This window comes from Rhinolophus hipposideros (assembly GCF_964194185.1).
Source record: "Rhinolophus hipposideros genome assembly, chromosome: X".
NCBI classification, from domain to species: domain Eukaryota; kingdom Metazoa; phylum Chordata; class Mammalia; order Chiroptera; family Rhinolophidae; genus Rhinolophus; species Rhinolophus hipposideros.
In genome coordinates, this window is record NC_138046.1 from 19,539,678 (window position 1) to 19,566,759 (window position 27,082).

Genomic DNA, 27,082 nt, shown 5'->3' on the forward strand with positions numbered 1-27,082 from the left:
AAACCCCGGGCGATGGAGCCCTTCCTGAGGCAGCCGGGCCCAGCCAGACGGTGCGACTCTCAAGGGGTGTCGTGGCTCGCTGGGGCGTAAGGACCCCAGATGCCCCCCAAAAGGACGAGGCTGGGGGATTTGTGAAAAGCAAGGCAGAGGCAGGCCATTTTGAATGCTATTTCGGTTGTTTTGGGTACAGGTTTCTTTTGGGGGAAGTGAGAACCCTAAACCTTGAAACAGGATAGGAAGCGAAATATCTCTAGATATGGCAAGTTACCACCGCATTAGAAAACAAAGCACCCCCAAGCAAACCACTCCTGTTAGACAATAATAATTGAAGTTTTCCTGATTACCTGTAGCCCCCACCCCTCGGCTTGCTTTTCGGAGACCCTAGGAACAACTTGGGGGAACAGAGGGCTTTGGGGACCTGGGTCTGAGAGCAGAGTGGTGGTTGAAAAAAAGCACAGAAAAGTTTTTCACGCGCACAGGTTGGGGCAAGGCAGAAGAGTTCTAGTTTCTTCCTTTTTCAGGTGGAGAAAGGACTCATTGGTCTGGCTGGGCTGGGCAGGGCAGGGCAGGGCAGGGCAGGGCAGGGCAGGGCAGGGCAGCTCAAACTCAGAGGTCGTAGTTCTTATTTTACGCTATAACGGAGACTCCCTCAGCAGCTTTGGCTTACTGGGGTTTACATGTGTATTCGGCGGCGTAAATTAACCAATAAATCTCTTTTATGCATCCCCCAGTTGTATGTGGTCTGGTCTAAATATCCACATGTCTGTATGGATAGGAAATATAATGGGATCCTTTCCCTCACACTGAGTTCAAACAGTAAATAGGAAAAAGATTTTCATGCCCAAATCTAAAGCAATAAATAAAATCAGAGAAACTAAACATTGCCAAATGAGCAAAGCTTTTGACCCTGAATTTTGATATCTATCTTGGAGAAGCAGGAGGGAAACAGAACGTCCAGAGGGGCAGGAGGGACGGTTTCTCCGTACAACCCAGAGCCCCACTCTGCAGCACTTTTCACTCCAGCCTCCTAAAAAACAAAACACGTACAGCATATTGTGCTATCAGGCAGGATTTCTTTCTAAACACATTTTCTGTGGCGGACATGAAATTATCCTAAGTCGGAGTCCTAGCAATTTTATTTAAAGTCCAGGGGAAACACTGGGGTCTTTTCTTCTGTTTTGTATTTAGAAAAGACTTGCAATCTAACACTCGCAACATTTTAAAGACCCTTTAAACCCAGCAAGCGGATTTCCGTTCTGCCAATACTTCCTGATTTATTTCAATAAATGAATCTTTGAATCCAGGAAGGGAATTATTCCAAGACACCGAATTTGGTGCCCCTGCCTCTTCCTAGTGGAGCACAAAGTGTTTCTCGTTGAAACCTGTCCTTGAAACTCATCATTATTGGCATTTTTTCCTGGTAAAGGACACTTTCTTTACATAATTCCCCACCCTCTCTTCAGAGTCCCAGATCTTTTTAAAAAGAAAAACTGCAAATCGTAATAAAAAATGAAGGGGGAAGAAAGCTGGGAAAGGAATGTGTTTTTAACTCCTCTATTTTTATGCTAAGATAAAGCTCTTAATTGGTTTCAGGGGCTGAGCTGAAACCAATCTCCAGAGCTCCGGAACCTTCAGAGCTCCGGAACCTTCGGACACACTCGCCAACCGTTCATTTGGGCTCTAGCTTTTATTGCCTACATCAGAGTTTTCAATACAGTCCCATCATTTGACAAATATTTTATATGCCCTAAATACCTTTAAAATTCAATACAGAATGAACAGATATTGTTAATCAACCCTTGTAAAAATCTGCTTTGCCTTTGTCCTCTGTAGTCCAAGGCATATCTGTGCCCAATGTAATGAAATGCAAACCAGACAGGAATGAGACATTTTCATTATACTTGTCAGTCAAGACTGTAGACAGGTGTGTGTGTGTGTGTGTGTGTGTGTGTGTGTGTGTGTGTGTGTGTTTGAACTTCAGAGACACAGGCTGAAGTAAATAGGGTTGAACCTGGACAAGGAAGGTAGGGAGTTGAAATAGAGCTACCAGAATCCAGTTTGGGATTATGAAGAGAGTCCTGGAAATACAGGAAATGGGTTAAAACCTTTGGTGGTGGGCAATGCAGGGTCACCACCCAAGTGTAGGTGCAAGGCTCATGGTAAGTTGTGGTCTTGGCGTGTCAGATCCTGCTGCCAGTGAGTACCTTTACTACTCTGGGAGTGCCTAGATGTTAGCCTCCAGGCTCAAGGTACACTGGCAGTGGCTCTAGGTGCCAGGAGGAGAAGTCACATTGGGAGAGGACTTATCTTTCCTTTGAGATCAGAACCCTTGTAGGTGGGGAGTGCCAAGGCAAGGGGAGAGGGAAGCCCAGGCAGAGGCAGATATGAAATGATGCATTTCATTTGTGTTTACAAGTCCTTTTTCTGGCACCTGAAGAGAAGGAATAAGGAGAATGGATTTGGGGTATGAAGCTTGCCTAACATTCTGGAGCACAGGCTTACCTGGGACCCCAAGTTCCTTCTAGCTGCTAAATGCTCCATTAGTTCTAAAATGTAAATAATTTCAGCTCCAAAACAAGTAGAGAGAAGCATTCGACTATCCTGAGGTATTTGCTCATTCATTTCTCTGCCTTGAGACAGGATCCTGTACCGAAAATGACCTCTGAACCACAGCATGGCTTCTGGCAGTGATTCTCTCATCCTTGGTACCTAGGTCTGGGGTCCCCACCATCCATCTGTTGTCAAGCTCCATTTCCCTGGTTCAGGCTTATTCCATCATTCCTCTTCCTGCTTCTCCCCTCCTTCCTGGGGCAGAGGCTGCATTACCTGAATTATCTTCTGTTTTACCCAAACTGAGAATGAGAATGCCGCCTAGAAAAGAAATGCTGTCTACAGCCCATTCATCTGCCAAGGAAGTTCAGGAATGGCATTTTGTAAAATTGAATTGCCTGTTGTTTTTGCATTTGGTTTGGAGTCACTCATTTAGTTCTTTCCTAGTGGGGGATGGGAAGAAAGGGCTTTCATATTAAAACAAAACATGGGCGCCTCCCTTCACCCCCTTGTCTTTCCCCCACCCTTAAACAAGGACAGAGTGGGGGCGAGTTAAACTAACTTCTAATTTGAATGTGCTTTGTCAATTTGCAAGCCAAATCTGGCCCATAGCTTGTATTTGTATGACTCCAGGAGCCAAGAATGTGTGTGTTTTAATCTTTAAAGAGTTGGAAGTAGGAAAAGGAGGAGAAGGAAGGGGTGGGGGAGGTTATATTACAGAGACTGAATGTGGCCCTCAAAGTCGCAAATATTTTCTACCTGGCCCTTTACAGAAAAAGAATTGCCAATCCCTGGACTAGGGTGGGACAGCAGCCTCAGCGGAAGCTAGGTATTGTTAACTAGTGGGTTTTATCCACCATCATCTCTCCTATTTTTCAAGCTTCGTTTTGCATGACGTTATTTTTTTTTCAGCCTCACACCTCAATTGTTTCCCGGGATAACTTTAGCTTTGGGGAAAGATGAAAAGTTAAGAATCAAGTGAGGAGAGGCGGCAGGAGAAAGAAGGGACAAGAAAAGAGGAGAGGGAGGGGTAAAGAGTTGTGAATATCTCTATCCATGACTAGGTGACCTGTGACCCTGAGGGTGGTTTTATTGTTTTTCTTCTTTGGCTACAGGTACTAGTTTATTGACCCTTTCTGCATGACTGAGCCCTGAGGGGCAACTTCAGGAGCCAAACCAAGCAAGGCATGTGAGGCCTGGCTAAGGCTGATGAGCAGCCTGCCTTCAGGAAGCCCAAGGGAAGTGACTCCAGTTCCTCAGGCCTGAAAACCACCTCTTCCCCAATTCAATTGCTTCTCCTCAGTGAGGGTCTGGAATTCACCCCTCTCCTTTTTCTCTCCCAGAAACACGCCCCTCCCTTTCTCCCATAGACAAATGCCACCAGCCAGTACACTTGGACAAGGATTTTAGGGTCCCTTCCTGAATGCCCTTCCTTTAAATGTTAATGGTAGGTTAATATAAAGATTCTAGGGTGCTCCCAACAATCCAATTGGCCAGCTACTGTCTTAGCTTGTCCTGTTAGGTATGTTTTCCCTGCTCTCTCCTCTTTCCTCCAGAACTCTGGCCCTATCAGGAATTTCTCTTTAAAGTTACATTTCTCCCTCCCCTCAACGCTTGTCCTCTCAGACTCAGCTTTGATAGATTACGCTTCACCTAGGGTTTTCCTCGGGCACCATTTGTGGAAAACCAGTTTGGAGACCAGGTCACCCCTGCAAGGCCAAGAAAGAAAGGCAACCCCAAGAAAGGCCCGAGTGACATTCCTCTTTCAGTTGAGGGTGTCATTTCTCTTCAAGAGGACCAGGAGCCATCTTGGTAAGACTGTTGTGGAGGACATGAAATTTAAAGGGAGCCCCCTCCTGGCCCTGCTTTGAAAACCGTCAGCTCTTGGAAGGTTGGGAGGGGCAACAGAACTCAGATTAGGACCTTCTCATGCTGCCCTGCCCCCAAACTGCACTCCCTAGGGCTCCTTCCTGCCTCTTCCCTCAGAGTAGGCCCTTAACCTCCTACCTGTGCTACCAACCACAAGGTCTGGTAGGTACAATGCAGGCATTGAGAATCCATGAGCTGGGGACCTTGAGACCCCATGCACTGCAGGTCTTGAAGTCCAGTGCACTGATCTCTTGCCATCCCGCTGGAACCGGAGGGGTATGCCCTGAGCATGCTTTCCTAATTTGTTCAGCCTATGTGCACCCGAGGACCTCCTCCCTTCCTCCCCCAAGGTACAAGTTCCATGCTGCTGACCTGGCCCCCCAAAACCTCTGTGCCTTGCCCTCTGTCCCCCTTTCTCTCACTTTAACAGAGAGTCCTTTAAGAATCGAAGAGCCTGATTTGAGCAAGAACTCCCTGATGGGCCCTTCAGAACAGTCAAAAGGAATTCTCAGAGCCTGTGGTCCCTCTGCCCAGCCCTGTCCTTCTGACCTCGAGACACACACACACACACACACACACACACACACACACACACACACACTTCAGTCAACACCAACTGTGCAGAAGCCTCTCTGCAGCTATCTAGGGCTAAAGGTCAAGTTTTCCTCAGGACCAAGGGCCTTGTGAAGCACATTTTATCAGCAAACATCCGTTTTTCTCCTCTTCTGCTTCCCCACCCTTTCACACAGTTCTCAATAGAGGTTCTTACGGTATCTATGTACCCAGTAAATGAATGGGAAAAAAACACCGCCTAGAACACTCTTTTCCCCACTCCCTCAGTACTAGATCCAAGGGTCAAACCCACCTCATTTCACTGGCCTCAGGAACACTTCAGAAGACCCCTCTACTTATATCACCTAAATACCCCTTTCCCATTTTACATAAAAGTCAGTAATTTTATATCTTACCTGAAGTGGTTTTAGCCTCTAATATTTCTGAAGCCAAGAGAGCCTCACTGTCTACGGGTACAAACTAGCCTTCTCAGTGGTTATATGTCCCTTAACCACTGAGACATCAGAACACAGTTGCCTGTCCTCTCCAGTTTCTAACACACCTCCTAGGAGTGGAAAAGGACACATTTCCTTTATTCACAGAGTTAAAAGCTCTAACTCCAGCATGATCTGGTATTTTTGTGGTTCTCAATTAGAAAGTTAAATTGCAATATCTAGTTTTCTTTTTCTAATATCACACCTCAAATTTGGGAGAAGGATGAGTTGGCTGCCTTCTTCCACAGAAGCAAGAGAGTAGAGCCAGGGTTCCCAGGGTTGGAAACCCTGGCTCGCCATTGGAATCTCCTGGAGATTTTTTGAAATATTAAGACGCCTAGGCCCACCCTACAGCTTCTGACTCACTTGATCTAAGGAAGGGTGCTATATTATGATTTTTTAAAGCTCCCCAGGTGATTCAGCCAGAGTAGATCAAGATCTGGAGCCTCTTTGTTCCCACTCTGCAACCTTTCCAGGCTTACATTATTAGCCCTGGCATCACTACCCAGGTCTAATATACACCAACTTGGTGTGCTCTGAGATTAAACTCGGGGTCCAAGTGCAGACTGCTATCTCTGTTCCCTTTGCCCATCAGAAGTTCCCATGCAGAGAAACCTCACCTTCAACTCCTGCCTAACTCTCTGCTTTCTAGAAATGCACCCTTGCCAGGTCTGAGGTGGAAGAAATCAAGGACTTCTGGTCAAGAAATGGTTTGTTCCTGGTTCTCTAGTCCCATTTATTTTATTTCAACTAAAGAGCTACACTTTTGCTATTATAGAACAAAATTTCCACTGGAAGATAGTGAGGGATGGAGCTACTTGAAGGAAAAGGGCTGTTCTGATCCCATGTCTCTCCATCTTACCTAGTCCAGTCCTAACCTCCTTCCAGAAGAAAGGAGAAGGGGATGGAAATGGAGAGATATTTCCTTTCACTTGGAATACTTTCTTTTTTGCCCCCATTAAACCCTGGGTGGACTCCCAGGACTGATGAGGGAAACCGTATGCCTCTCAGGTTCTAGGTAATTACAAGGAAAAGAGCTGCCCAGCCCAGGGATCACACAATTTGGTTCAGGCTCCAGGGACATCTCCCCGAAATTGTGGGGGCAGAAAGAGATGGGGGCAAAATGAAGTTGCAAAGTGATTTGAAACTTAACCTACTTTTCTTTAGAAAACTTTTTAAATTTACATAAACAATACATTAGCTGATTTCCTCTATTCAAAAAATATTCATAGCTTGCCTGCTACATTCAGAACACTGTCTTAGGTATTGTGGGGCAGATATGAGTAAATAATATCATGACTCAGTCTTGCACATGGACCAGAAAAACATTTTAACACATGGAAAACAAATGATGAGATTTGAAGTTTTAGAATAAATCTTTCACAAACACTATATTGATTATTTGAATGTCTGAGGTAACTATCAGAGCTTCTTTATTTTTTTTAAAACATGACTCTCTTGGTTATATCTTTTCCAATCCAGACAGATATGTTACTGGAGTTTGCTGGGATGAATACCCAAATGGAACTTTTATAGAAAAGTTTATCTTAATGAATAAGAAAGAAATCAGCTCGAGTTCATAATTTTCCTAATTTGGGGAGTGGCTTCTTCCATTGTATTCTACTTTCTGCAATACATAGTCTTCTAGATCAAGAACTCCATTCAATATTACTTACATGCTGGCCCCTTCAAAGCAATTTTAAAGATCAGTTGGTAACAGTTTGAGGCTTATTATTATTAATTTCACAATTCCAGAACTCCCCAAAATGTGTGTGCATGCATACACACACACACAAACACACAAAACTAGCTATGGGCAAGTGATTTATAGCTCAGTTCCATACATGAGTTTCATTTCTTGAGCTATGTTGTCATTCTACAGCTGTGGTAGGTTCAAATCATTATTTTGAGTATAATGCTCAGAAAAGTTGGGAAGCAAACTGCTCCGGAAGCTGGCTTGGCCCTACTCTGTCATCACATGTCATTTAATTCTGTTGATTATTTTGTATAATGTAAGTCCATCACAGATAATTTAATGAAAGAAAAGGAGCCTTTAAAGGATAATGCAATGGAGAAAGCATATTATGCATATACTCTGTAGTATTGAATTTTCTGAATTCTGATTTCTAACCATGATTCATGGTTCTAACCATGATATTAAATGAATCATTAAATGAATCAAATGATCTTTCCAGTTGTTTTAAAAGTTCTATCCAAACATATCGTATGCTGCTTATCTGTACTATTACATAGAAAGAGTGTACACAATTTTAAAAGGAATCCTTAATATTGAAGATCATAAATTTCAGACATGTACACAAATCTCAATATTTTAGCTCCAATACTTAAAAATATTTGGTGGGAGAAGTAATAGATCCTCCCCTTACCCCCAAGAGAGGCAGCACTGCAGACCTCTTTGCCTACTCAAACAGGCTGTAAAGTTATCCCACAGCTCACCTGGTTTTCTATCTCATTTCCTTGAGTGAAAAGGTGTCAGAAGGAAATTTTATTCTGAGCAAAATGTGGAAAGGAGGTATCCCAGCCATGTAGTGGCTGTCCTAACCACCATCCCTGCTCCCAAGCTGAAAACCTTGACTTTCATTCCCGATTTCAATAAAAGGAACACTTTTGGAAAGAGAAAGAGGTCTTACGGCCAGTCCATCAATTTTACAGGGTTGTGTCTAGAAAGCCAAATCTGCACCTCTTATCCTTTCTCCTCACCAGACTCCACAGATTTATATTTTGTTTTCTGATCTTACCAGCAGAATGAACAAACAATGCCCTATGAGTTTAAGGCTACAACATGCCTACCATAACTACTACTTGCCCGAGCACAAATATTGTTTGGAGAGTGCTGCATGGGCTGGTTCTGTGCCAAGCTGGAGGGCTGTGCTGAGACTGAAGCCAGGCCTCCGGCATGTGTGGGAGGGAGAGGGTGGTTATAGGTGGAGCTGAAGTCTGTAGAGCTTCCCAAGAAGTAAGCGCTCGCGAGTGCGTGCGTGCGTGCCTGTGTGTGTGTGTGTGTGTGTGTGTGTGTGTGTGTGTGTGTGTGTGTGTGTTTAAGAACAGGCATTGCTTAGGCTCACAACACATCCCACCATTAGCTTCTCCCTCGCCTTTCTTAAGGCGCCACTTATGACAGCGCCTGAGGTGCCCGCGCTTTCAGTGAGCGGATGCTTGCGGTCTCTTCCTGTTGGTCAGGAGTCAGAGGATCCGCTACTTTGGGACCCAGGGAGGGCGAAGTAGCGGAAGTCGGAGCCTGAAAGCCGGGGAGTGGTCAGAGACCCCAGAATTGATCTGGTGCTTACCGTTCCCCGCCCCCAACCTGAAGACCCTAGAGGACCCAAGGAGGAGGGACTTCGGCTGCTGGCGGTGGGCGGCGGGGGGAGGGGGTTTGGGGGAGGACGCCCGGGAGGAGGGATTGGAGGTTGGCGCCGAGCCGAGGTATTCCGACGGCCTTCGGTATATTCAGTTCCCTGGAGGAACAAACCTCCTCCCCTTCCTCTCCTCTTCTTCCCCTCCCTCTTTTCTGCCTCCGTGGGGCGCTCGGATCCTGCCGCTTTCCGAAGCCCCAAAGCCTCAGCCTGCTGATCCTGACCCAGAGGGAACAGTGGCCTGCGAGCTCCGTTCTGGGGCCAGCAGCCCTTGCGTTTTTCCTAAAAGGAACGATAGGGAGCAGCGCCTTGCCTCCCCTCCTTGCCCGCCGCCTCTCGAGAGGGGCTGTTTAATTAAACGGGAACCCGCAATGTATACGTCAGATAAAAGAAACGTACAGAATAAACTAATTAAAACATTGTTTGCAACACATTTTATTTCTCTCTCCCTTTTTTGATCTTCGCTGAGTTTTAAAGAAATGTCACCGCACCGTAAAGCGAGTCGTGAAATGCTATTTCCTTATAGTATGCGGCGCTTTTCAAAGGCTAGTGTGATATATTTTAGAAAAGGGATCCCGCTGTGAAAGCTTGCGTGTCTTCCCTTTACCAAACTAAGCTCTTGTCAATCACGCGGAACCCGGTCCAATCACCGAGATGCTTTCTGGAAAGCAGCTCATCCCGCTGTGCTTTTATACCGCGCTCCGCAGCCTGTTTTGATGCATTTTTACCATCACGTCCAGGGAAATGAATGAGGCCTCGGACAGAGCAGGCCTAGCTCCCTGAGCGCCCGCCGGGCCCTAACCAGGCGCTGCCGCATTGTGCGCGGCCCTGGCTATCTCACGTGGTGGTCACTTCGCAAGGGTATCCCGACGTCAACCTGGGTCAATGCTGGGAACACGGCTTATCACGGCCGCGCGATCGCTCCTACCCGGCAGCCACTGGCCTGTATTGGCTCAGAAACCGCCCTCCTGGCCCGTCTGCTCTGGGAAAGCAAGACCCAGCGCAGCATGACGCTGCACCTGGACCACAGGGAGTCGTGGGGCCCCTCCTCTCCGGAATTGTGGGACAGGCTAGTGGGGGAGAGGAGTCAGGGCCAGTAGCCCCCACGAAAGAGGGCTTTGTCTTGTCTTGCTGGGGCATAGGCTAGGGCTTTGCTTTCTAGCAAACAGTTTTCTTCTGTTTCCCTCTTCCTGCCCCATCATACCCAGAGATTCGGGGGACTTTCCCAGCCTTTTGAGAAAGGCCGTCCTGGCCCTGGAGGGACAACGAAACGACGTAGACTCTGGCAGCTCTCGAAGAACCCTAGCCCTGATAGGCCTAGCTAGAGATGCCCACCGGTAGGACCGATTTGGTGGCTTCGGGCAGTGCCGGGCCGAGCCTACAATTCCCCAGTCGGGACGCTTAGGTCTAATGGAGCTGCGGGGCAGACGCGGGTAGCCCTGAAAGGCCAAATATAAACTCGTAAACCGCTTTGGAAAACCCAAGGGAGAAAGGGCCTACGCCCGCTCCTTCCCGGGATGCAAGGAAAGATTGGCAGAAGCCTCCCAGCTCCAGAGTCCTACAGATCCCCCACTCTATCTCCTCCCTTTAGTCAACTTCTTTCAAGGCTGGCGGCGCGCCTCGCCAGGGTGATGTGGAAGCTTTTGATCTTCACATTGGCTTCCCGGCTCCGGGAGCAGAGAAAAGGGAGGAGGCTTTGTGGTCCTCCTTTCCGGCGGCGCCGGAATCTTGTCTGCTTTTGTTTCCAGTTCCATTTCGAACTTGAACCAGAAGAGTGCGGTTTGGCTAAGGTCTCAGGCGATGAACAAGTGAAAGCCGTGTGCGATTTATGCGTTTGTAGAATAGACCAAACTGTGCATTTCGAAATAGTCACTCAGTGTGATCCATCCGTCCACTCTGCCCCTCTGCTCTTATTTCTCTGTCTCTCCCTCACACACTAATACATACTTTACCTAGTTTCCAGTTACATGCGTCCTCCGTGCACCGTTCGATTTCCATGGGACTACGACACCGCTCCCATCCAGTGTCCAGGCGCACCTCTTTCCCTCACCTGCCAGTCTCTTTTTCTAGCATTCCGCAAAGGCCTTATTATTTGTTAGTAAGGGCCTGGGTCCAACCGAGAGCCAAGGGCGAGGGGAGGGGAGACCTCAGCTCTCCCGAAGTTTTGCTCACCGCCCAAGCTCTCTCTCGTTGGAAGGGAAATCGCAGCCACTCCGGTCTCTTCCTAGGGGTCTCCTGAGTGACGATCAGATCCTCAGGCTGACCCTAAAACGAGGAAAGAAGAACCACCCAGTCCCTCTTACAGCCCTGCCTCCGGATCCGGGCCCACCCGGTGGTTGGGATGCTGATCAGTAGGAATCGTCTCCCAACCTAGTGCTTTGCAGCCCCCAGGAACCTCCCTCATCTTTTCTCCATGGACTCGACCCATAGAGAGCAGGCCCTACGTGATAGTAGCTCCTTTAGACTTCGCTCCTCGGACTCGGGCACTTAGGGCCGCCGGGCAGAAGAGGGGCGCCCCCCTCTCCGGTAGGGAAGGAGGTTTCTGCAGCCTGGTGCTCACCGGGAGGCCTGAGGAGCCTGCCAGGAAGCCTGGCTCGGGGCGTACTCCCCTTCCGAGCTTTGTAAGACAAAGGGTGGGTTTCTGCTATAGCCTTTGACGAAGTTTGCATGTAAGAAAGTGGCCCCATTTCAAGCACCGGCGGCCACAGGAGCCTGTCCACCAGGGGATGTAGGCACGAGGATTTTTACCACGCCTTGGTTTAGCAAATTGACTAGGATTTTGCTGTGACTCCGGGACCACACTGGTGTCCGTCTCTGAGCAGTAGATTAACGGAAATTTATGAAATGCTAGGTACAATAGGGAGCACGGTGAATTCTTGGCATATAGGTATGTCCATTTCTTTTTTAAATCCTGAAAATAATGGATTCTTTTGATGGTGGAATTACTTGTTGCCTCCAGCGAAGAGGTTATTAGCCTTCTTTTATATTGCACCGCGGCTCCGGGGGTAGGGGGGTGCGTTTAGGTTTCTATTTCCAGGCATAAAGCAGTTCAAAGCAGTGAACTGGATGGCTGTAATAGGCGATCTGCCAACAGCCATGACAGGGAGACGAGCACTCACGCTCACGCGGGCGACAAAGCCACGGTGTGCTGGAAAGACTTGTGGCTACCCGAACCTGGGCGGAAGTGCCTGAAGAAAACCCCAGCGCCGGCTCTTTCCCCAGCCGCTGCAGCCTGTCACCCGGAGCCCAGACTGAGTCCCCTTCTCATCCCACTCCAACCTACCGCGCGTCCCTCCTGGGCTCTCTCCAACCGCTTGGGTACCCGACCAGTCCTTGCTGAGAGTCCTAGGCTAAGCCTGGAACCCAGACCGAACCCAGGCCCCTGTCGAAGCGGCGGTCCTTAGCGTTTATCTCTGGAAGGCGGCCGCACTCTTTTCCTGCTCGCAGAGACCACCTGCGCCTTCACCGCTTGGGAGCCCGCTGTTGTCTTAGACCAAACTCGGAGGAGCGGCTGGCAATGAAGGCCTGAGGCCATGGAGTCCGTGGAGCTTGGAAGATTTACTGCTACCATGGCAAGCGAGGTCGCCTCCGCCCTTTTGATCTGGCTCTTCCCTTGAAGGGTGCGAAAGGTGTGTGACAGGATGTGTGATGTCTAACTTTGAAAGGACAGTGTCACACATCATTCAAATCAGAATTAGGAGCTGGCTTCCAGTCTCACCTAGGCTCCTATAAATTGACGGACGTTGGGCTAATCCTGGCCCCTGTCCAGGTCTCAGTTTCTCCTAATGTAAAAGGAAGGGTACTTCTAGTGCATCCCGCACAGTGCCTGGTCTCTTGCTATAGACTGGGGCAAATGGATGGACTCTTGTCTATCCCCTTTACTCCCCTCTCAGAAGGGCTTTGAAAATTTTCCTTTAAGTTTATCTGTCCTCTAAACGGACTTAATTTTCTACTACTTCCTCTGTCCCCAGAGCCTTGCCCACGAGAAGTTTTCCGCTGCAGCAGCCAGAGGTTGCTGGGGAGTTGGCAATGCAGAGACCCTCACCTCAGTCTCTGAGCCTCGCTGTCGGAAGGATAGGGGTGGCCGCTTCGCAGCAGGGGTGGAGTGGGCTCATTCGGCGGCTCATCTGGCCGTACCAAGCCATCCCCGGACTTAGACAAACGGGGATGACCTCACCCCCTCTTCCCGATGACAGAGGGCCACTTTGCTCCCGGGCTGCCTCTTCAAAAACGGGGCCTTTATATGTTTAGGGATCGTACAAACAAGGCGATCCAAATTCTTGCTAAAAAGCCGAGGTGGATCCCAGGCTGGGCCCAAGCAGCTGTGGGCCGTCCAAGAGCGAGCAGACGATACCCTCCCGCTCGCTCTCCAGTGCCTGACTGAGATCGCTGTCTGGTTATAAAACCGCAAGGGTGGAGAATACCAGACTCAAATAGCTCCTCTCCCGTGCCTGTAACCATTTCCTCGGAGGTACCTCCTCTAACCCACACGCTAGAGAAGCGATAAAGTGAAGATTTCGGCTATCTGCTGAACCCCGGCCCAGCGCGATGCTGGTTCCGCGCTGAGAGTTCCCCACTACCCAGCGGTTCCGCCTCTTCCCCGGGTCGCCGCTTCCCAGCCCACGTCTTCTGTTCTAGCTTTCCCCTGCCTCGGCACTGCGCACTGCATGCGGGGCCAGGAGGCAGGTGGGAGGAATATGTCCCTTGCTCTCCCCGGGGTCGAGCATCGAGAACAAGCACGCCTGGGACAAACACTTGGTGCTCTGCACAGGAGGTCTGATGACCCTCAAAGGACCACCCCTCATCACACCGCCCCCAATCTGGCTCCTCTCTGCCGGTTTGGCCATGAAAAAGCCATCCACTGGTTCAACCCTATTTGCTCAGTGCACCGATTGACCCTTCTGCCCTCTGCGCTTGTAATTATTTTAGACTTCCGTTCATGTCAGCTAGTTGTCCCCATCAACATCTGCTTCCAGCCAGATCAAGGTTGCCTCCTCTCTCAGCTTCCCCACCTCACCTTGGACTTTCCAGTCATTTAGAAAATGACTTCACAATTTTGCAAGAAACAAGATGTTCAGAGTGCTCAGGGAAAGCAAAAAAAAAAAAAAAAGAAGAAAAAGCTATTTATTTACACCTGTTAAATATAAGGCGCTGAATGTAAATCCTCCCAAGAAATCCCCTCCACAACCCTCCGAGGTTGGTACTATTATCTCCCATTTTACATAAAAGAAAACTGAGGTACAGGGCTGAAGTGAGCTACTTCCAAGTATCTGGAGTCAGGTAGGTCCCTCCCCCACTGAACTGGACCCAAGTATGAAGGCTTCTCTCAACCGGAGTGGTGGTCCCTAACCTCTTCTTTTCCTCCTGAGACTAGAAAGGAAGTGCCAAAATCAAAAGTGCCAAAATTGAAAGAGAGGTTTTGGGTGGAAGAAACAACTGCCCACCCACTCTGGCCACAGCACCTACCTAGCATGAGGAACAAGATCTGGAGCCTTGTCTAGACCGTTGTTGACCAGCCCTGGTCCTTGGGGGATGTCACGTAGTTTTTCTGTTTCTTCCTCATCTTTAAACTGGGAATAATGATAATCACTAAATCCTTCATTGGGTCGATGTCAGAATCAGGGGAGAAAATGTCTGAGATACTATCAAGTACAATGCACCGTTGAAATTAGCTGATCTTGGAGGACTAGGATTTGAGGCAGGATTTGAGGATCTTTGTCCATCTGGGATACTGTGCATCATTCTAGTAGCCTGTGTCTCAGGAGGCAAACTTGCAGGGACCGTGGCTGAGAAGTTCCCTGATATCTCCCCAAACTGCTTCAGCATGGTCTGGGAGCCCTCTGGGGCAGGCAGAGAGTCTGTGGGAGAGTTACAGGGCGCACCTGGCAGCCTGAAAATCACAGCTCCTGGTGACCATGGTTGTTTAGAAAATGCCTTGAGTTCCAGAGCGCCCAGCTACTCTGCTTGGTATTTTGAACTCACTTGGGGCTACATCCAGCTTGGGTCTGCAAAATGCAGGCTCAAGTGTAAACAGGCGTGCCTACACTCGGTTCCTTGTAGACATTCCAGAAGACTTGAGCACAGGGAGCATTTGGGAAGGAATTACCACGGTGTGCATGCTAGCACTAATGCACCTGAGTCTCTCCGACCAAGCAGCCAGCACTCAACCTAGCCTCGAGGGCCCCTAGCCCCGGATGGGGAAATGGACACAGATATTTTTGCTTTGGAAAGGTTAAAGTAGAAAAAGTGTGATGCTTTTTTGATACTGGAGTGTCTCAGGACTGTGTGGAGGAATGAATGAATAAGTGAATAAATAATGTTCAAGTCTTGACTAGCATGCCCAGAACAGGTTCTGAGGGGCTTTGGGACAAGAACTCAAGGATGCCCTGGGGGAAGCAGTGGTTTTTGTTGTCAGTCCACCTGGCATGGGAGACAGTGGCCCATTCTGCCCCACCTCAAAATGCCCCATTCCTTACAAAGTTTTAACTGGCTCCCACCCTCTGTGCAAGCTGAGATTATGGGGAATCAAGTCTGAACTCTCTACCCCACCGCTCTCTCTTTCTCTCTCTCTCTCTCTCTCTCTCTCTCTCTCTCTCTCTCTCTCTCTCTCTCTCTGTCTCTCTGTCTCTCTCTCTCTCTCATTCTCTCTCTCTCTCTCAGATGCACACACACACACACTTCATTCATGCATTCACTCCTTGTCTCTCTCAAAAGTCCTGTGGTCAGTGCACAGGCTTTGGTCAAACAGTTTTAGGAAAGTCTGAATCTCTACATCTTGCCACTAACTAGCTTCTAGACCTGGGACAAGTGACTTAAGAACTCTGAGCCTTAGTTTCCACATTTGTGAATGGAGGTTAATACTGGTGCTTATCTTTAGGGCTTTCAGGTGAATTAATTAAAGAGAGTGAGTGGCATATAACAGTGGTCATTCAGTGATAGCTACTAACATGAATAAAATAATCTCTGATAAGTGGCTTTCTCTGTAAGGTGTCAAAGCAGGCAAAGTGACTAGAAGGAGTAAATGTGTTTCATCATATTTGTGAGGTCTTGAAGAAAAATGTGTCATACAAAGTTACTTTAAAAATCCCTTCCAGACTTGAGTCTATGATTACAGCACCTTATCCTACCTGCCCATCATACCAACTGATGACAGATGGTTTGGTCTCTCAGATCCCCAAAGTGCAATTCCAATGCCACCCGGAGATGCCCTAACCGAGCCCCTATCAGTCTATACCTAATCAGAGCCAAACTGGCACCCCTGTCCTAAAATAGGACAAGTCTTCTCTAATCCAGTGGCCCATGGGTAGCCAAAGACCCTGCCCCAAGCAGATATGGACAACAGAAAGACTCTGTCCTTTCTTTCATTTCCATTCCAATGTGTTCTTAGGTGAAGTTAAGATAAGAGGATTATCAGTAGCAGCCCAGAATGTGTGGGAGGAGTCACAAAATGCAACCTAAGAAACTGGAAGTAGAGAGAGGACCCATTGGGCTGCCCTTGAGTTGTGTGCATGGTGGGGGTTGGGAAAATGTGTGGAACTCCTGCAACTCCATCGGTTTCTCCTTTAACACTGCCTAATTATTAACAGCTCAACTCAACTCCCACCCCTAATAATGTGCCCAGAAGCATGACAATGATTAACAATGCCTACAGTCAGTCCTAGGGCCTGAGCTCTGCCAGTAGCAGAGTGCTGGAAATGTGATCTCAAGACAAAGAAGTGGAGACAACACTGGGTACCTGAGTAGGGTGCACTAAACTAGCCAAGTGACTTTGGACAAGTCACTTAAGCTACCTGGGTTTCTATTTACTCATGTGTAAATCTGAGATAGTTGGACTGGATGATTCCTACAAACTTCCACTTCTAAGAATCTATGACCATAGTTCTGTGTAAAAAGTCAAGATCCAGTTTGATAGGATTGAGAGAATAGTCAGGTGGAGCCAGAATAGGCCAGAGGACATGGCATTTCTAGGATCTTTGGATTATTTCTGAGCAGAGGATTTTTCCTAAGAAAGAGACAAGAAATCTTTATGATCCTTTACTTCATGAATCCAGATCAAAGGGAGGGGCAGCTGAACAGAGAAAATAGAGGTACGTTACTATGGCTTGGGGAGAATGCCCTGACCACTTTCCTGGGGTCATGGTGAACTCAGATTCCAGCCAGATCTGTCAACCATAGTCAAAGAGTCTATATTCCTTAACTACACCTATATTGGACAGCATTTTATGCCTCTGGGAAATTATTTTAAACTCCCGTGGTTTTGTTTGGCCTTGGTTAGCCTAACTGCAAGTAGCGGTATTGTTTCCTTAGGGAGCTCACTGGTTAAAAATCAGGTGGGATCTTTTCTTTCCATCCTTCCCAAGGGAGGGCATATCTGTCTCCCAGACCTAGAGCCATCTGACAGTGACCAGGTTGGCAACCCTAGCCAATGGATATCTCTGGCAGGATCACATCCATTTTAGCTTATGAGTTATGGGCTAAGTAACTCTGGGGTTCCCAAACACCCATTTACATAACTGAAAATGTCAACCACAAGTAATAGTTTCACAAGTAAGGATAATCTTTTAACATACAAGTAATGAATCATGTCAAATACTTTTCAATTAAGAAAAAAGACTTCAGTGTACTCCTTACATTTGGATTTGGTTTGTACCATTTAAGTTCTTATTAAGTCTCTGTAATATGCACTTCAAACAGCTCATTCAGAAGTCAATGACTCCCTAACTTTAAACGATCCTCACTTGAGTCACAGCATATTTTTAGTCGTGTTTTAATAGCTATTGTGTTTCTTCATGTCAAAAAGTCTGAACATGTGTATGAAGAAAGGAAAGAGAATTCTAAACTGTTTTGGCATTAGGTGATTGTAGTTTGGTTCATATTTCTGTTCAACTGAACAGTAGAGTATTTAGATAGGCAGCCTCATCGCATTCAGGTAGAATATATCCACCCTTGGGTTCTCCTCTGCTTTGGATTTTCTGAGGAGAAGAAACAATGTGGTTAGGGTAAAAGGCTCTAAAAATACCTTGGTTTTGCCCTGGCTATCAAGTAAAATTATGTGGCTTTGGCCATGTGAGTCTAGTGTCTATGGCTCCACATGCTGTAATAAAGTTCAGATAGTTGCTTTGAATGTAATTTTGGAGGAGTACATGTTGTTGTTAACAGTCTCTTTCTGTCTGGCCTGGAGAGGCAACAGTGTTCTTTAAACTTCCAGGGTCAAGATTTATAGTCATTGACACCTGGGATAATCTATCAGATTTATAAAAAAGAAATCTGTTTGGTTGGTATAGGGATGTGAGGCATCTCATTGTCCAGTGGTTTCTGACTTGGCTTTTTTTGTGATTTCATTTCTTGCTTATTTTCTACTTCATTTCAACCACATCTGAATACCATCTATAATATAGTTCCTTAGGTAAAATGCATTTCAAATTCTAATCTGGAATGTCCTACCTCAGTAATAGGAGGAAGAAAAATAATTTGTAATCATTTAACTCATTTATGGAAAGGGGGCACTCTTATGTGCTCATAAGAAGTGGAAACTCCCTCTCAGTCCTGACACTTACTAACTGTGTCACTTTGGCAAATTGTTTTAATTCCCAGAGCCTTAATTTCCCCAGTCGTAAAAATAATTATGTTGGTGAATAAAGGGTTAGTACAGTGTCTGGCACCTAGTTAGCACTGAGTAAATGTTTAAAGCTCTTTTAAAAAATATTTCTATGTGTCTATAACAGAACTCATCAGACATTTAAAATTAAGAACTAAAAATGCAGGGGCGGCTTTGGCTAGGTTGGGGCCCACCTGTAATCAACCCCATTACTAAGAAATAGTGCAGAGTAGATAAGAAAGGTTGTAATTTGTGTTTTTTTTTTTGTTATTGACTTGGTTGTGTATATGAAAATAAGCCAATGAGCAGTTTTGAGTATCTGCTGTATGCCCCTCTCTGCTCCATGAATCACAACAGATTATTACTCCTTGGTTCTCTTCCTCATTAGCCTGTGAGCTCCTCAAGGAAGGATAAGAACTGTGTCCTTCTCCTCACTGTCTCCTCAGAATATAGCCCAGTGTGCACCTTGCAGTCATGATATAAGAGTATTCTCATTGGAACAATAGATTAGTTTTAGGTGCTATCTGGCATATAACAAAGACAGACTCTCATATAATATGGGAATTCTAAACAGAGCAGCAATGGGCTGAAGCAGTCCTGAAAGACTGTATGGATGGGACACACCTGAATGCGGAGGAATTTTCAAACTGCCTTTCCTAAAAAAAAAAAAAAAGCAAAAAGAATTGGAAAGGGGTGTGTACAGATAATATGAGGCTGTACTGTGAGGCATAAGGATATGTCATTTATACAATTTCTTTGTAAATCCCCAGAAGCCTCTAGGGTTGTTGTCTTATTGTTTGCATATTTAACAAATCAAAGCCTACTGTGCCGTTTGTAATTAGAAATACTTACAGACCTCTTTTTTGTGAAAATGGAGATGCCCCAGTTTTGTGGATCTTAGCATTGCCTTTTTGCTACCAAATATTTAAAAATGGAAGGACCCTTTCAAAGCAATAGCCTGAGTAACGAACCAGCTCTCTTCAGGTATTCATGCTTAGAGAGGAAGGCCAGCAGGGCCCCAAATGATGCAGGTCAACTTGTGTTGCAAGAAATACCATCACACACAAAAAACCTCCATATGGCAGGAAGTCCCACTGATGGCTGGATTTCAAGCACTATTTATTATAGCTGAGTTCCTGTACAGCAAAGGAATTTGGCACCAGCCCACACAGTTTTTTTCTAGCAGGATTTAACCTGTCACTGGAGCTAAATTCTGGGTCCTTGTGAGGCCTGACTGGACCATGGATGGTATGCAGGATCAGCTGTGCAGAAGGGATGCCATGCAGATCTGCTTGCAGACACGGTTGACAGCCTTGTATAACCAGGAGCAGCAGGATTTGGCTGATTCTCATTTGATTCTCATTCTCAATACTGCCAATTGGAACTGTGCTCTGGCTAAACCACACATTGCTGTATTTGCTGATGGTGGTGAAGAACCATCACTAACACATATTCTGGGATGGAGTGATTCATTGATCCTGATGGTAAAGCATGTTCTAGGATGAACATCTACTCTTGGCAATCTTGTAATGATATTTAAAAAGAAAGTCAGGAGGTCTCAATATAGAACTCAGAAGACAGGGACAATTATGCAAAATGGAGTCAAGTCACTGCACTGTTTTTAACCTAGACTCCCCAAACTGAAAATAGTGAGAGGATGTGAACTAGCCAGTAAACTCAAAAACATTTTCTAAGGGCTTACATCAGGAGGAGACTGCAGGGTAGGAAGAAAGCAGCATTATTATAGGACAATACTATCATTCTAAATAAAAGTGATGCTCTATTAATTTCTTCCCTCCAGATTATAGGGTGTAAACGTACATGAGTTCTCTCTCTCACATTCCTTATTTTTTTCTTTCTCTTCCCGTTTGTCTGTTGTTTTAATGTCTTTCAGATGGAAAATTCTTGTGCTTTTATTATTTTCCCTGTTGTATTCCCTCAGTTCATTACCATTTCCACTTCTTCCCCTCTAACACCTGAAAACATGGACAGACTCCCATTTATTTGTATAACTCTAAGTTCATGACAAGCAGGAGATCACTTAAACACACTTAGAAGATGCTGAGTAAGAAATGGTCTATTGTGTCCCTCTTCTCAGGAAAAGAAAACCTTAACTTGACTTTAATCATCTGAATAGGGAATAAAGTTCACTCATTTATTCATTCAAGAGTGTTCACTGAGTGCCTACTCTATGTCAAGCACTGTGTTGGGACTGCCCCTTCCCCAATGTAAGAATTATTTCGTAAAGAAATATGTGAACATCTGACCCAAATCTATTCTGCTTCTTTCATACATTACACATGCGCCAAGCACCTACCACTATATGTCAGGCACTCTCTAGATGCTGGGATACAAAGGTGAATGAGCGACATATCTTTGTCTCCTGCTGCTCACTGTCTAGAGGAGGGATGTAAACAAGTAAACAGGCAGATACAATGCAACATTCTGCGTTGCTACATTCTAATTAGGAAGCATGAACAAGGAAATGTCATTCCTCATTCAAAATAATCACAAGACCTCCCAAGTCTTGAGAGAGCTCTAGAAAATATTCCAGATAGATGGGAATGGCCATACAAGAAGTCCTTATCTCCTTCCTCATTTTCCTTCTCCTTTGGGATTCTGTCAGTTGGCTTCCCAATGTTACCAGTCCACCATTAATTCACTTTTTCATTCAATAAGCATGTGCTTATTTTCTACTATAGACCAAGTACTATATAACATGGTGCTGAGGAACTCCCTTGAGGAACTCCCAATTTAGGGGAGATAGACAAGGAAAGAGTCCATTACAATGCACTTACAGTGTGGTAAAAACACGTACCCTGCAACTTATCAGCCAATATCCAGTTATGCATTAGGTCTGTGTTAGATGTTGGGTATAATAATTACAACATAAATTATTATAGTTATTACAGTTAATAATTTTTACATTAAAATCATTTTGTTTTAATTATTAAAATGAATGTGGTTATTATAACTCATGTTTTGAATGCTTCTGATTCCAGGCTTTTTACATGTAGCATCTCATTTAAAACAATCTCCAGTTTGTAGGTAAGAAAGCACAGTCACAGAGAGATTCAAGTACACATGAAACTAATATAGCCAGTATAAGATTGTACACCAACTATACCTACATACGTAAATTTAAAAAAAAGAAAAATATGTTTTAGAAAAAAACTTGTTTAAGGGCCCCTGGGTAGTTAGTGGCAGACTTGAAGCTGGACTCTAAGGACTGTTTGAATCCAAAGCCCACATTCCCACCCATCTCGCCATCATAAAGAAAAGTCAGCCTCTGCCCTCAAGATGCTCACAGCAGTGGGGGAGATGGAGAAGGAAACAACAGACAATTATTACACCATGGGACACTGGGATGAAAGTGGAGAAATACATCATTGCTGAGGGTATTAATTAGAAAAGAAAATGATAGCAGATGATTCTGTTTTTGTTTTTTAAATCAGGAAATCTCTCAAGTTTATTTTTTATTGTGGTAAAATATGCATAACATAATACTTACCATTTTAACCACTTTTAAGTGCACGATTTAGCGACACCAAGTACATTCAAATTGCTGTACAACAATCACCACCATCCATTTCTGAAACTCTTTCATCATCGAAAACTGAAGCTCTGTACCCATTAAACAATAACTCACCACTCCCCCTCACCCCAGCCCTTGGTAACCACTATTCTACTTTCTGTCTCTATGAATTTGACGATTTAGGTATCTCATATAACGGGAATCATATAATGTTCATCCTTTAGTGTCTTGCTTATTTTACTTAGATAATGCCTCAAGGTTCATCCATGTTGTAGCAATTTAACAAACTTAATTCCTTTTTATGGCTGAATAATATTCTACTGTATGTATATATCACATTTTGTTTATCCATTTCATCTGTTGATGGACACTTGGGCTCTTTCCACCTTTTGGCTATTGTGAATAATGCTCCTATGTACAAATATCTGTTTGAATCCCTGATTTAAGTTCTTTTGAAGTGGAATTGCTATGTCTTATCGTAATTTTATGTTTAACCATGTGAGAAACTGACACTTTTCCATGGTGGCTGCACAATTTAACATTCCCACCAGCAACACATGAGGGTTCTAATTTCTTCACATCCTCACCAACATTTACTTTTTTATTTTTTAAAAATTTATAGCCATCCTAGTAGGTGTGAAGTGATATATTATTGTGGTTTTAATTTGTATTTCCTAATGAGTAATGATGTGTATTTTTGTTTGTGCTTCCCTTTGTATATCTACTTTGGAAATACATCTATTCAATTATTTGCCCATTTTTGAGTTAGGTTGTTTGTTTTTTGCTATTGAATTATAGGAGTTCCTTACATATCCTGGATACTAATGCCTTATCAGATATACGATTTGCAAATATTTTCTCCCATTCAGTAGGTTGTCTTTTTGCTTTCTTGATAGTATCCTTTAATGCACAAAAGTTCTTAATCTTGAAGAATCCAATTTACCTATTTTTTCCTTGTTTTTGCCAATGCTTTTGGTGTCACGTCCATGAAGTCATTGCCAAATCAGACGTCATGAAGATTTTCTCCAATGATTTCTTCTGAGTTTTATGGGTTTATGTCTTACACTTAGGTCTTTGACCCACTTTGAGTTAATTTTTGTATATGGTGTAAAGTAAGGGTTTTTACACCTTTTTTTTTTTTTTTTTTGCATATAGATATCTAGTTTTCCCATCACCGTTTGTTGAAAAAAATTATCCTTTCCCCATGAAATGGTTTTGGTACCCTTGTCAAAAATCAATTCACCATACATGTGAGGGTTGGTTCTGTTTTGAATGTGGGCCTCTCTTACTATCATGAAATGATTTCTGAGTTTAGTTGACTGGGGAGGGAGAAATCATGCCCACAAGGCTTGAAGATTGCTGAACAAGTCTTTTTTTTTAAATTTATTGGGGTGACAATTGTTAGTGAAATTAGATGACATAGGAACATTTGTGACAACATGGATGGATCTTGAGAGTATAATTCTAAGCGAAATAAGTCAGACAGAAAAAGCTGAACAAGTGTTAAGCAGAACAACTTTCCCTCTCATCTCAAGACATGGGGGAGATTATTCCAAAAACATGTTCAACATGTAGCAGTTACATTCATAAGCTTTGCTTTCTACTTGTGGGCACTCAAATAAGTATTCGTTGAAGAAATATTAGAAACACTTTATTCACTTGGTAACAACATAGTAAAATTTAATTTCTATATTTAAAGATGTCTTATTTCCTGTAAAAGCAAATGGAATTTCTCAAATTAGAATCGGTGACATTTTCAAATATTCTGATGACTTTTTAACTTTAAAGGAATTTTCAGAGTTTCAAAAAGTTCAAAGAGTTCTTTGATTATTATTTTCTCTCTCTGTTTTATCCTCTAGCCTTTATGTTATACAACACAGTACAGATCCAGATTTCTGATAAAAATGAGGTTAATCTTTCTCACACTTGGGAAGTGAGTACATAATGACACGGAGTAAACAGATTTCTTTGCATTTACACCTCATAAACATGAAGCAGTAATAGAATAAGCTGTTCATTCTCTCTTCATGGGTATAATATGTTAAGCACTGCACGAGGCAGAATGTAATGCTATATTTCAGTATGCTGCATTCCATAGCAGCTATACGACAAGATTCTTGGGTGCTCAATGAAATAGATGTGCCCTGTGCAATCATGAAGCAGTCTTTCCTGCAAACATGTGTATCTCACTTCTCTCTAATGTGAACCTCTAGATTATAGAAACTTACTTGAGGTCGGCAACTCAGTGATTTCCTATGGACAGATAGTAGGGCCTGCCTAGCAGGGCCCATTTTGTGACTGACTGCCGAGCCTCCATCAGGGAAGATATATAGTTGGCATGGCAATGGGTGTGTTTCTCTAGAAATGAGCTCTGTTTATTAAATTTTGCCAGCTATTGATTATTTCCTGATCCACATATCAAAACATGACAAGCAGTTAATGAATTACAGATCTGGTTGGCTTAAACAACAACAAAAATATGCAAGGGAGTTAGGGCTGAATCTTTTTCTATGAATTTGGTCCAAGGATTAGGACACGAATAGTGAGTAAATTGGTACAGCACGAATCCATTTGTAAGGATGTAGATGCACCAAGACAGGAAAATGGAACGAATAAAACACACTTTCACAGTAAGTTTAAAATTGCAGCTTCGTCGGTTTTTTTCTGTCTAGATACTTTAAGACAAAGCTATTTTTCATAGCATGTGTGTTCTTATTTTCCAAGTTCTATGCTGAAAGACAGAGTACCCCGCCAAATCAGAGGTGGGCCTGGACATTTCTTTCCTTTAGCTATTAAGGTACCACGACTCTACTTCCTGCAATTTTAGGCTGTCAGGTTCTGTGTGTGAAGGGAAGAGCTTGGAGAAGGGAGAAGATCCCATTAAAAGAATGGTCAAGACCATGGAGATGGCTTTGACTCATTCTCTTCCCATTTTCCTTTCTTTAACTTTCTTTACATTTCTTGGCCACTCAGCACCTCTCTTTGGCTGATTTTCTTCAACCCAAATAGAAGACTGATTTCTCCAGTAAGTAATGTTTTTAGTTGAGGATCCTCGGGGGTTCACCTTTCTTCCATTAACCAAGCTCATGTCACCTTAAAGAGTGAAAATGGCATAACACTTTTGAGTATCCAAACTGTGAATTAAAACCACACAAAGGGCCTTAATGATGCCAGACAAGCCACATAGTCCAGAAGACAAATCATGCCTTAAAAAAAAAGAAAAATATGCTTCAATCTTTATTTATGTTAGAGATAATAACAGTTCTGCCCTGTTTCTTCATATCTGATTTAATAAGATTTTATTTAATTTAAACCCTTATTGTAATGACAGATTATCAGGGGTTCAGGAGTCACCTTCATAACCCCATCAGTACACTTGGGGTAGTTCAGAAACTGCCAGCTTCTTATTTATTCATGTAATATGGAGTATGATAACACCTCATGACAACTGTTGGGAAAGACTAGCTGGGATTCTGTGTTATTGTGTGAGATCTATTTGTATAAGAATTTATTATCATAAAAATAAATTTCCTTCAATAATGATCCTATAGAAAGAGTGCCTCAAGAGCTCTGTCAGGGATTCCAAACCAGAATTAAAATGGACTATTTTGCATAGGGGGAATTAGACCCATGTTACTGGTAAGTGATTTCATTATGTCTGATATTATCAAAATGACTGCTGGAAGAATCAAAAGTGATTAGCTGTGAAGTATAAGTGGTGCCTATTTGCTTCTTGAAGTGTCTGGGAACTTTAAAAAATGCAATTGGCTAAAAGCAAACTAAAATAATCTATGACTAATAGTTATTTTATATATATGGGTGTGTATCTATGTGTCTTTGGAGATTTACTGGGTATTTTTAATAGTATTATTCCAAGTAGCACATGTAGTAAATAGCATTTCCTAGACATTAAAAAAATCACTGAATAATCCAATTCAACTTAAAAATAAATGTTTGTTTTTAGTACCTATTACAAACAAGGCAAATGGTACTAGGTCATACAGGGCAAAGGTAGCTACTTTATAGTTTCAGAATCTAGAAAATGGTGATCTAAACAATAAAGCCACAGAGTGGTAACAGCCTCAAGCCCTTACAAAAATTATGCCTTGTTAGACTAATCAGATGCCCTTTTGTGACTGAGGGCTCAGCCTGTTAGGTCAAGTGGCTATTGTGGCCGTCATCTAGCCTGGATGTCTCCCAGCTTTTGATTTGGTTTGTGAGGTCACCTCATGTCAGCTGGGAAGATAGGTTCTAACCCCACTGCTTTGTTGGCTGCACTATGAACTCCTTAAGGACATGAACCTCTGCTATTCATTCTGGAGTTCCCAGAGCACAGTATAGTGCCTAGTACCCATGATTGTGCAATATATGTATATGGACTTGAAAGAAAGTTTCTAAATCAAGAGTAATTGATCAATGAGCCTGGGGTAAAAGGGAGAGTTTGTGGACTGGCAGCTGATGATCTGATGGTTGAAGTCTCTGCTCAGTGCTGCCTGCAGTCTGTCTTCCTCAGTAACCCAGGGGGCTAGAATAGAGGACCCACGTCTGTTCTCTTGAGACACCAAGGACCCACTCTATTCTCTTGAGTGGATGAGGCAATAGGCAAGTATTCACATCTGTGTATATTTCCCTCTTCTTGCATTTGGGTTCGGGCTGGGGCTTGGACTTGCTTTAACCAATAAAGTGCATCCGAAATAATACTGTGCTAGTTCTGGGCCTTAAGATCTGGCTGTTTTTGTTTTTGTGCTCAAATCTGACTATATTTGAACATAAAATGCATTGGCTGGATTTCATCCGTCCAAATTTAGTCTTTATTTGTAAAAAGAAGCCTTTGAAATAGATGCTTCTGAGGTCACCAGAATTGTTCCTCTTGGTAAGGGGGTAGGGATAGGTGATGAGGGTAAGGGGGATCAAATATATGGTGATGGAAGGAGAACTGACTCTGGGTGGTGAACACACAATGGGATTTATAGATGATGTGATGCAGAATTGTACACCTGAAATCTATATAAATTTGCTGACAATTGTCACCCCAATAAATTTAGTTAATAAAAAAAAAAAGAATTGTTCCTCTTGGAATCTCTTAATCGTGGAAAGTTCTACTTAATAT